This window comes from Octopus bimaculoides, chromosome 25, assembly GCF_046866305.1.
Source record: "Octopus bimaculoides isolate indiv1 chromosome 25, ASM4686630v1, whole genome shotgun sequence".
Taxonomy (NCBI): Eukaryota; Metazoa; Mollusca; class Cephalopoda; order Octopoda; family Octopodidae; genus Octopus; species Octopus bimaculoides.
In genome coordinates, this window is record NC_142952.1 from 31902192 (window position 1) to 31914084 (window position 11893).

The window sequence follows — 11893 nt, forward strand, 5'->3', positions numbered from 1 at the left end:
CCAAATGGTTTGTTTCATTGTGAAAACCTTATAGGATCCCCCCCCCCCCCGTCAAAATTGTGGAACTCATATTCATATTTTATGAATAAACATGGCTACTGTAATTTCTAATAAAACATTCACTGGAAATAAAATTAAGTATTTGAAGAAAATAATTTATACAGAAAAAAAAAGGCGCAGATGTGGCTGTGTGGTAAAATGTTTTCTTCCCAACTACATGGTTTCGGCATTAGTCTCACTGTGTGAAACTTTTGTGGAGGGACAAACATAAACAAAAGCCATATATACTTATTTATAGCTGCAAGCCGACCTAAGCATGGTGAGTGAATTTGGTAGACGGAAACTGAAAGAATACCGTCGTCGATAGATAGATAGATAGATAGATAGATAGATAGATATAAGAGCCAAGATGGCGAGGTGGCAGAACGGTTAGCACGCCGGGCGAAATGCTTAACGGCATTTCGTCCGTCTTCAGGTTCTGAGTTCAAATTCCACCGAGGTCAACCTTGCCTTTCATCCTTTTGGAGTCAATAAAATAAGTACCAGTTGATTACTGGAGTCAATACAATCGATTTAACCCCTCCCCGAAATTGCTGGCCTTGAGCCAAAATTTGAAATCAATATTATAGATGTAAGGCGTATGGCTCAGTGGTTAGAGTATCGGACTCACAATCATAAGGTAGTGAGTTCAATTCCTGGACTAGGCTGTGTGTAATGTGCTTGAGCAGGACACTTTATTTCACGTTGCTCCAGTTCACTCAGCCCTAGAAATGAGTTGTGACGTCACTGGTGCCAAGCTGTATCGGCCCCTTTGCCTCTCCCTTGGATAACATCAGTGGCAAGGAGAGGGAAGGCTTGTATGCATGGGTGACTGCTGGTCTTCCATATAACAACCTTGCCCGGATTTGTGCCTCAGAAGGGAACTTTCTAGGTGCAATCCCATGGTCATTCGTGATCGAAGGGAGTCTTGACGCTTTTATATGTTGTATAGGCGCAGGAGTGGCTGTGTAGTAAGTAGAATGCTTACCAACCACATGGTTCCGGGTTCAGTCCCACTGCGTGGCACCTTGGGCAAGTGTCTTCTACTATAGCCTCGGGCCGACCAAAGCCTTGTGAGTGGATTTGGTAGACGGAAACTGAAAGAAGCCCGTCATATGTATGTGTGTGTGTGTGTGTGTGTGTGTGTGTGTGTCTGTGTCTGTGTGTATGTGTGTCTGTGTTTGTCCCCCAACATCGTTTGACAACGTATGTATATAAATGTATGTATGTATGTATGTAAATGTATGTAAATGTCTATTTGTCTGTCTGTCTATATATATGTATGTATGTAAGCATAACCAGATTTTTCTTTATACTTATTAGTAATTGTTATAGGTAACAGCAGGTATATCAAAACAAAAGAGCAGGTGTGTTATTATTGCTGGATTAAAACTCATTAACAAAGGCATAACACCTGTAAGTTTGTGATTGGTCAGAATATTTTAAGCAGTTAAAACTGAATCATATCGAAGTGTTGTTTTATCAGTTCATTACGACTACAGTTGTCGTTGAAGAATTAACCGCAGCTTGAAAAACCTTGAGTTCAATTCATAGTCACAGAACGAAATGTTCTAGTCTCATTACATCGGAAAAAAGGATGGAACTGAGAACGTGGACGAAGTGGGGGAGTGATGTTGAAGGGTGGAAGCTGTACAATGTAGGAAGAAGTATTGTATGACCAAAGTTGGTGCACCAAGATCTGGTCAGTTGAATTGGTGCACGCAACAAACAAGATGACTCTGTAGACGAGGGTACGAGCTGATACTGGTTTCAAATTTTGGCGCAAGGCTAGCATGTTTGTGGGAGCGGGTAAGTTGATGAAAGGATGAAAGGCAAAAATCGTCCCCAGCGGAATTTGAACTCTGAATGTAAAAATGGACGAAATGCTGTTAAGCATTTGGCCCAGTGAACTAACGATTCTTATTTATTTATTGCCCACAAGGGGCTAAACATAGAGGGGAGAAACAAGGACAGACAAAAGGATTAAGTCGATTACATCGACCCCAGTGCGTAACTGGTACTTAATTTATCGACCCCGAAAGGATAAAAGGCAAAATCAACCTTGGATGAATTTGAACTCAGAACGTAACGATAGACAAAAGACCGCTAAGCATTTCACCCGGCGTGCTAACAATTCTGCCAGTTCGACGCCTTAGTGTGAATAGATATTGGCAAGAATATTGGTTTCAAATTTTAGTACAAGACCAACTGTTTTGGGGATTACATTGACCCCAGTGACCAACTGGTACTTATTTTATCGACCCAGAAAGGATGAAAAGAAAAGTCGACCTCAGCAGAATTTGAACTTAGAAAAGTAAAGATGGTCGAAATGCCGCTAAGCATTTGGAGCGACGTGCAAACGATTCTGCCAGCTTGCGGCCTTAGCGCGAGTAAATATTAGTGTGGTAAGAAGTTTGCTTTCAAACCAATGTGGCCTTGGTTTCAGTCCTACTCTGTGGTACCTTGTGGAAGTGTCTTTTACTATAGCCTCGGACCAGCCAAAAACGTTGTGGGTCAATTTGATAGACGGAAACTGAAAGAAACTCATTGTATACACACACTACATACATACATACATACATACATGACTCATGACCGCTGAATCACATCACACTTCGAAGGCTATACATTTGCAATCCAAGAACAGGAGATTGCTTCTAAATACCTAATTAACAAGAAACACAGTGAAGCCTTTGGAGTTCCAAGATGCATTCGAAAACGTTGATTATTTCGTATTTCTGAGTAAGACATCACACATGCGATTAGCAGCTGCCCAAACATGTCATTGAGGGACTATTCCTTGATGTGACATGACATTGTCGCAAAAACAATAGACAATGGGACCCGGAAAAAAGACTGTCCAGGAATAAATACCCCCTGTTGTTGAATACGTACGCAAATATCAGTGCAAGGAATACTGGTGGCACATTCCCATCAAAACATCTGTAACCGTGTCAAACTGCTGTCACAGAAAAGCCATTGTTCCACCGTGGGAAAAGTTCTGTTGCAGTGTTAATTTAAATTTGGCTATGGTGGATCGAATCCACTTCATGCATGCAAGATCCACTACACATCTGTTAAGTGTAAGCATAACAGGCCATAGAGGTCAGCTGCCCTGCTGATGTGAATATCTCTTTGAAAATCAAAGAGAAAGAAGATAACTATGGACAACTGCTTCAAAACTGCTACAAAAATTGCTTTATAAATGTTAATTTGTAATCCAGCTTCTATATCCGGATTACAAATTTACATTTATTCCAATAATAATTGGGGCATTTGGTTTTGTAAGTGAAAATTTAACTGTATTATGATGGGCTTGGATTTTCAGAAAATAAAATCAACCAACTGAAACACACATTACAAATATAATCTGTAAGAGAAACAATAAAACTATGCAAGACTTTCGTCAAGTTCAAAATGTGACAATCTTCGTTATCTACATTCCAAAGATTGAGCTTTGTATCTTTGGTTAGAAACCAGTTCCTTCTTAAGAGGAATAATTAAACAATCTTCACATTCAATTTCTTCTGCGTCGTGTCTTAATTTGACTATCCTTTCACATTCTGCTGACACTTGCTGTAGGGTTACATCCTGGTTTTGTTCCAGCTTTGCGAGAATTCTAGTTCTAACTTCTGCGTCCTTTTCGGCAGTAAGTCTCTGTGTTAAAATCAGACATTTGAACATTTCTGGCGTTAATTAATTCCAACTTAAACTTCTCGTATTCCTTGTTTATTCTACCAGTATATGTGATGTAGTCCTCGTCGTTGTTTTCCTCTACGTTCACACACTTCCAATGTGTGTTGAACAATGAGCTCTTTTCATTGAAAATTTCACACAATATATCTATTGTGACATTAAAGTTTATGCGCGAAGATTTTCTTGGGCGTACATAATTACTGTACTGATCATGTTCTGGTACCGTCAGTTTACTCAAGATTAAGCACGTTTTCATCTCGTAATCCCAATCTTTACATTTTTTCCAAAGATTTTCTCGTGTCTTCTGCAGTATGCTTCGAGGGTAAACCCTTCGTCAGGTTTGCATTTTAACTCTGTTATGGAGTTCGTGATATAGTCTGGCGAGAACACATTTCCTGTCTTTTCAGACGACTTCAATAATTAAGGCTTTTGTTGTTGTAATAGTATTTGTTGTTGTTGTTGCTTCAGCTGTTGTTCTTGCAGTTGCAGCTGCTGCTGTTGTTCTTTCAGTTGCTGTTGATACTATTTTTTTTAACTCGAGCAAACCAGCCAACAAATTCTCCATAATTTTCCAATTTTTTTCCATAAAATTCGCTCAACAAAACTTTGTGAGTTTATTAACTCTTCTTCAAGTTTCTGTCAACTCCACGCGAATGGCTTTGACCTCGTCGCGTTTATTAATTCCTCGTGAGTTGTCTAAATCCTCATCGCCACTATTATGATCTTTAAAATGTTGGATTATTATAACGCCCACTTCGGTGTACAGAATACTTAGTAAAACCAGTAAAGACATGACTATCTCTGACCACCTAATACGTACTCTGGTACTTCACGTACTTCTCTTTACTCATAGTGACTAGGTTATTCCATTCGTCACGCGGGAGGGTGCACTATTATTACTAATTCCCTACAACACAAACATACACACGTACATACATACACACACAAACACACACACACATTATTTATATTATTATATGATTGAACGCCACGCGTCCTCTTCCAAGTAAGTTTTATCTTAAGGATTCTGATGCGCACTCTATACGATCTTTTTACTCTTTCGTTTTTCTCTCTTTTTCTATCTCTTATTCTTTTACCTCCTCTTCTTCCACTATTCTATCCTATTACTCTGTCACTCTCTCTCCCTCACTCCTCCTCCTTTGCTCACGTGGCTCCCACATGACCATCGGCTATCTTTCTTTCTTTCCGTTGTAGCTGGAACAAGGAAGACATGTTCTTCGTTGTCTCCTGTCCACACTTGAATTACGCGTCCGCCACCACAACCTCGTTTAGGCTTAGCAGCCCTTCCTGTTTGTTTTCACTGTCCTCTTTTTGTTTATATATATATATATATATTTATATATATATATATATATATATATATATACATATATACATACACACACACACACATACATATTTATATGCAGTTATATGTCCAGTCATAGAGTGACCAATGGTTTCGTAATAAAGGGCTTAGCCCCATGGACGACTTGCCAGGCTCTAAAGTTGATGGCATATAATTCTTCAACTTTAGGAGGTAGGAATCCGTTATGGTCCCGGAGCTTGATGGATGTGAAACCATTGGTTACTCTATGGCCGGACATTGGAATTAACTGCATATAAATACATTACTGCTCTATGTTTTAGAGTGTGCTTCTGTTTCGGCTATATGATACACTAACGATATATATATATACATAGAAAAGTGGGGCGATAATGAGGTGGACGAAATGAGGCATTGGATGTAAAAACACAAACCCAAATAATGGGTTAATTACGTTCACTTATATTTGTGAAATACAGTTGTTTTGTATTTGCTGCAGAAAGTGGTCTATGTTTGTGATGGTGAGTTTGGGAATGTGGCCTGGGTGTCAAAGGGGCGGCAGCCTGAAAAGGTTTGGGAACCACTGGTCAAAACCCTTTCAACGTTGTGCCCCACCATGGCCGCAGTCTAACGACTGAAGTAAGGGACATAGTGGAAAACTGTGTGAAGGGAGGTAACTCTGAGATTAAACACCAACAATTATGTTGATGTCCAGCCTTGAGTTTTAAATGAGTGGACCCCTTTTTTAACGTTTTTTTTGTTTTGTTTTTTCAACCACTGGACTGCAGCCATGCTAGGGCATTACTTTAGAGGGTTCAATCGAACAACTCAACTCTAGTAATTGTTCTATCGATTTTTTTAATACTAAATTACGAGGACAGAAAAAGACCTACTTTATTTTATCAAGGATGAAAAAAACCTTTACAAACTATTTATATTATCACAACTGCCTCTTGAATAGTGTCCGAATGTCCCTTGATGTAGCGTTTATGTGCATTTAGTTGGTTCATTTGCAGTACTTATTCATCCGAGGTAGTCATCCTTTTCCATCTTTGTTCAAGGTTTTACCCGTTCAGGTCAATGAAATGAAATGAACGTTCAAGTGTAAAATAGTCCTTCTGAAAGTATATTCTCGGTGAGGGACCATAAATTCTTGGGTTCCATGCCAGTAGAGATTACTTTGAGATACGATATTTCTACATTTTGTTGTTGTTGGCACTCCGTCGCTTTCGACGTCAAGGGTTCCAGTTGATCCGATCAACGGAACAGCCTGCTCGTGAAATTAACGTGCAAGTGGCTGAGCACGCCACAGACACGTGTACCCTTAACGTAGTTCTCGGGGATATTCAGCGTGACACAGAGTGTGACAAGGCTGACCCTTTGAAATACAGGTACAACAGAAACAAGAAGTAAGAGTGATATTTCTACAATGCCAGTACTATTAAACATAGAATGATCTTTTGGCGGTCCGGTGTTCACGACTGGAGATGGGCATAAGGAGCCCGAAACAATTCGGTCTCGTGAACCCGTCGTCTGCTGGAAGATGGTGGGGGTTCGCTCCTCTGCTTACATTATATACAGGCGGCAGGTTGCACCGTTAACCAACTGGTGGAGGATCTGCCTGAGGTTAAAACGGTAGTAATGTTGAACAGCCATATCGGTGTGGCGATAAACACGATCTTTTTAAAATTAAAGGAAATAGATTATTTTATATACAAAACTGCATAAGGATGTCTATCTTGGATGAACATATACTAAATGCACATAAATACTACATAAAAAGACTTCTCCAGCAGAAAAATATGTCAGAGTGGAATCTAATGTTAATTACAGTATTATTTTCATTTAATTCACAAGTTTTTGAAGATGTTTAATTCTCCATTGTTCTTTGGGAAGTGTTGCATCATTATCCTGTAGAGTTGCATCATGTTTAGGAAATAAAGTAAAAGATAAAGAAGGGTTTTTTTTTTATGAAAGCTATGAGAAAACATATCAACAAATCGAGGTATGTGAATTCTGTGAAACTCCACTTCCGATTTTTGTTGTTGTTAGTTTTTTTTTTTTTTTTTTTTTTTTTTTCACATAACCTTCCGATATAATCTACGCCATCTAAAATGGTTCCCTGGAAAAATTCATTGTAAAAAAAAAAAAGAGAGAGAGAATATGCATTTTTCAGTTATAAAGAAATAGATTCGGAAGGGTGGGGGGCACGGCAACTTAGACATATTTTTTGAAAACTTATAATTTCCGAAGTTTAAAACATAAATCCGAAAATATTTTTGAAAAGAATGTCAAAATAGAATGTCAAGAATTGCTTAAGAAATTTCGAGTTTTGGTGTAGATAATTTTCACACACACACACACACACGTAAGTATATATATAGGTGTTGAAAAGTTCCTGGCTTTAGGTGAAAAAAAATATCGGATCAGTTAATTATGATTTTATTTGCCATATACTTCTCTCAGATTTACGCATTTATTGCAGCTGTCCTTCAGTTTTTCTAAGCTCTGTAAAAGAACTCCGCTACACCTTTTAAGCCAGGGCCTTTTCAGCCCGCCCCCTCTGAGGGAACAAACACAGACGCAAGGACGCACGCGGATAAATATATACATATACGACGGACTTCTTTCAGTTTCCGCCCACCAAATCTATTCACAAGGATTTGGTCGGCCCGCGGCTATAGTAGAAGATATTTGCCCAAGATGCCACGCAGTGGGATTGAACCTGGAACTACGTGGTTAGGAAGCAAACTTTTTACCACACAGCCACACTTGCGCCTAATAAATCTTTGAAAATGTCTTTTCGTGTTGCATCGTTATTTTTTACCAATTCTGCTGCATGTCGTGGAACCAGTAGCGCAAGTTGTGGTTTGCTTCTGCGTGCGCGCGTGTATGTGTGGAGGCGCATGGCTTAGTGGTTAGGGTGTTGAACTCCTCATCTTAAGATTGTGGTTTCGATTCCTGGAACGGGCGATGCGTTATGTTCCTGAGCAAAACACTTCACTTAACGTTGCTCCAGTCCACTCAGCTGACAATAATGAGTAATCCTGTGAGGGACTGGCGTCCCATCCAGGAAGAAATATATACGCCATGGAAACTGGGAAACCGGCCCCTACGCTCCCTACAGAGTTATGTGAACTACCCTAACTCTCCCCCCTCTCTCTCTCTCTCTTTATATATATATAGAGAGAGAGGGGGGAAGAGAAAGATGGAGAGATAGAGAGAGAAAGAAAGAAAGAAAGGAAGAAAGAAAGAAAGAAATACACACACACATATACGACGGGCTTCTTTCATTTTCCGTTTCCCAAATCCACTCACAAGGCTTTGGGCGGCCCAAGGCTATAGTAGAAGACACTTGCCCATGGTACCATAGAGTGGGACTGAAACCTGGACCATGTGATCGGGAAGCAAACTTCTTACTACACAGACACGCCTATATATATATATATATATATATATATATATATATATATATATATACCGGAGTAAGCACATGCAATGTGCAACAAGGCGGAAAAAAGAGTACTCAAATACCAGAGGTAGAGTAATATGCTTTATTTAAAAGCAGCAGAAATATAACAAAACTCCATTTCTAACAAAACTGTCCGATGAACGGGAACGTGAAACTCAGAGTAACGGTTTTTTTGTTATATTTCTGCTGCTTTTAAATAAAGTATATATATATATATATATATATATACACACATATACATATATAAAATTTATTTATTTAAAGGGTCACAATATATGTTTTTAAGTGCTACTAATAGCTTCATATCCTGAGAAATATTTCAAACATATTCTTCAGGCAGAAACCACATATCATAACGAACTAAGAATAAATTGAACAAGAGCACTCAGAGAGCGCAAACCTCCACCAGGGAAACACTTATGTCCTCTCAACGACTAACCGGAGATGATTTTTAAAATGAGAATATCTGAAATAAACTTGACTGCTCTCACGAACGAGAATACTAAAAATGAACCCGACCGCTCTCAAAAATTAAATAAAAAAACAAAAAAACAAAACGGAAAACTAATCCAGAATCCTTGTCCAGTACTGGATAGATCCCGAAAACTAATCAGTTCGTGCCAGTCAAGAGGTCAAACATCCTTGAAACTTTCATCCGAATCCATCCAACGGTTCTCGGGATATCTTGTCCACGGATAAACAAACAAACAATCAAACACAACTGAAAAACAATACCTCTGCCTTGGCGTACGTCCATAAACCTTAACCCTTAAACCAATCTTACCCAATTTTAATTTGAGCGCGCGCGCGCGAGGCGCTATGGCCCAGTGGTTAGGGCAGCGGACTTGCGGTTATAGGATCGCGGTTTCGATTCCCAGACCGGGCGTTGTGAGTGTTTATTGAGCGAAAACACCTAAAAGCTCCACGAGGCTCCGGCAGGGGATGGTGCTGAACCCTGCTGTACTCTTTCACCACAACTTACTCTAACTCTTTCTTCCTGCTTCTGTTGTACCTGTATCTCAAAGGGGACAGCCTTGTCACACTCCGTGTCACGCTGAATCTCCCCGAGAACTACATTAAGGGTACACGTGTCTGTGGAGTGCTCAGCCACTTTCACGTTAATTTCACGAGCAGGCTGTTCCCTTGATCAGATCAACTGGAACCCTCGTCGTAGTAACCGACGGAGTGCCACGATATATATATATATATATATATATATATATATATATATATATATATATATATATATATTAGGGACGAAATCCAAAATTATAGGTAAAAACTCAATTAAAATCAATTTATGAAAATTAAATATATATAGTAACATCCACCCTTAGGGGTCAGCCACATTTAAATGGCAAATATACTTCACTATATATATATATATATATATATATATACATACACACACACACATATACACACACACACAAATACACACACATACATACATACACATAAACATATACACATGCATGCATATGTCGGGTGCGACCTGATTTTTGTGAAGAAGCCTGAATTGAATTCAAACACAACCAGGTGAATTCATTCTATTTCAAAGATATGTAACGCCCAAAATCAATAACCAAATATCGGAAGAAAAAGTAAACAAACAACTTACAAAATATCGATACGTATCGCTGGAAAGACAGGTCAATGTTCTCTTAAAGCCGGCACAGCATTTATATAACCTAAGGAATTGCGTCAGTGATTAATTTGAGATAAACATTTGTCCCGAATTTACGAAAATCCACGAGGAATTGCGTAACAAATGAACACCTACGACGTTGTTATATATCTTCTAACTTTTGTCTGTCATTCAGCGGACTACGGCCATACTGCAGCACCGTCTTGAAGAAGTTTTAGTCGAATGATTTAAAATCAGTTCTTTCTCTTTTTTTTTTTTTTAAATGGTACTTATTTTATCGGTCTCTTTTTGCCGCTAAGTTAACAGGGACGTTAACAAACCAGCACCGGTTGCGTGGAGTAGCGGGGGACAAGGACAGGCACAAAGAAGTGCGCGCGCGCACGCGCGCACACACACACACACACACACACACACATCAATCCTTTTATTCATTAACATTTTTCAGTCATTTGACTGCGGCCACGCTGGGGCACCGCCTTGAAGGGTTTTAGTCGAACAAATCGACCCCAGGGCTTATTCTTTGTAAGCCTAGTACTTATCCTTCGATCTCTTTTGCCAAACTGTTAAGTTACGGAAACATAAACACACCAACATCGGTTGTCAAGAGATGGTGGGGGGACAATCACAAACACACAAACATACATACACTCACAAGACCATCAGTTTAAAGGGAAACGTTTCATCCCCAGAGAGACCCTTGCATTGGCAATAGTACTGGCGTAGCTAGAGTGTGTGTGCCGCCTGAGTTTGTCGCCCCCAGACCCCACAAAAAAACACATATTGCCTATAGCAGACCCAAAAGTGCCGCCCCTTTAAAAGTACCGCCCCGGGCGATCCGTGGGGACCCAAGTGATTTGCTTCGGGAGTTGAAATGTGGAGTAGTCATAGCAACGAGGCATGACAAGGAAAAGCGGGATCGAGGGATTTGCGAGGAAATCGAGAGTCGACTTCACACTTCACGCACGTATTACCGATAAAGGATTCGCTATATTTAGCGGGAATGGACAAAGCCCGCTCGGTGTTTTAGAATCTTACCCTCGGAGCGTCTCCTGTAGGAGGAGCCTAGATGGTGGTGCTCCGAGGAGTTATATCAGGTGGACCCACATAGTACTGTTCCAGATACCGCGATGACCTCAGCACTGGTGACCGGCCTACAAGTTAGTGGAGTCAAAGCAAGGGGAGAGAATAATCCATTAAATTATAATTCAGTCTAATCAAGACTGGCAGAAGGGAGACAACCTCTAACTTTATACATAGACACACACACACACATATATTTATATATAATTAGCAAAATAGCTACTTATACAATCTCAAGATGTCAAGATGAGATAGAGAAGGAAAGCGAGTATCCACATCAAAGTGGCAGATGAATGTTACTACTAGTTTAACCCCAGGCGGATTTTCCGTCAGCTGGTTTTCGGTGCACGCTCTGCATCCTTATATATAATACATCACTACTACTATATATATATATATATATATATATATATATATATATATATGTATATATATATATATATAAATACACACACACACACACACACAGATATATATATATATATATATATATATATAATTTAGATTCAAAATTGAATGTGGCACTTAAGTTTAGGCACCAGAATTATAGTATGGTATTATCCAAACAATTCCAAAAATTAGGTGATAAAAAATCCCAAAAAGCAACACGGATTTTAAAGGTTATTGCAGT

The 11893-nt window shown here is 39.4% G+C and overlaps 1 protein-coding gene across 2 annotated transcripts in view; it reads right to left on the minus strand.

Moving 5' to 3' along the window:
* Positions 1–10232, minus strand: part of LOC106880833 (uncharacterized) — a 49200-nt gene extending 38968 nt beyond the window's left edge. The window contains exon 1 of one of the 2 annotated variants that reach the window (XM_089342125.1): positions 10156–10232. The gene's annotated coding sequence lies outside the window, so the exon portion shown is untranslated. Of the gene's footprint in view, positions 1295–10155 lie in introns of those variants that run through there. The other variant, XM_089342127.1, reaches the window with a different exon arrangement.
* Positions 10233–11893: the final 1661 nt, after the last annotated feature.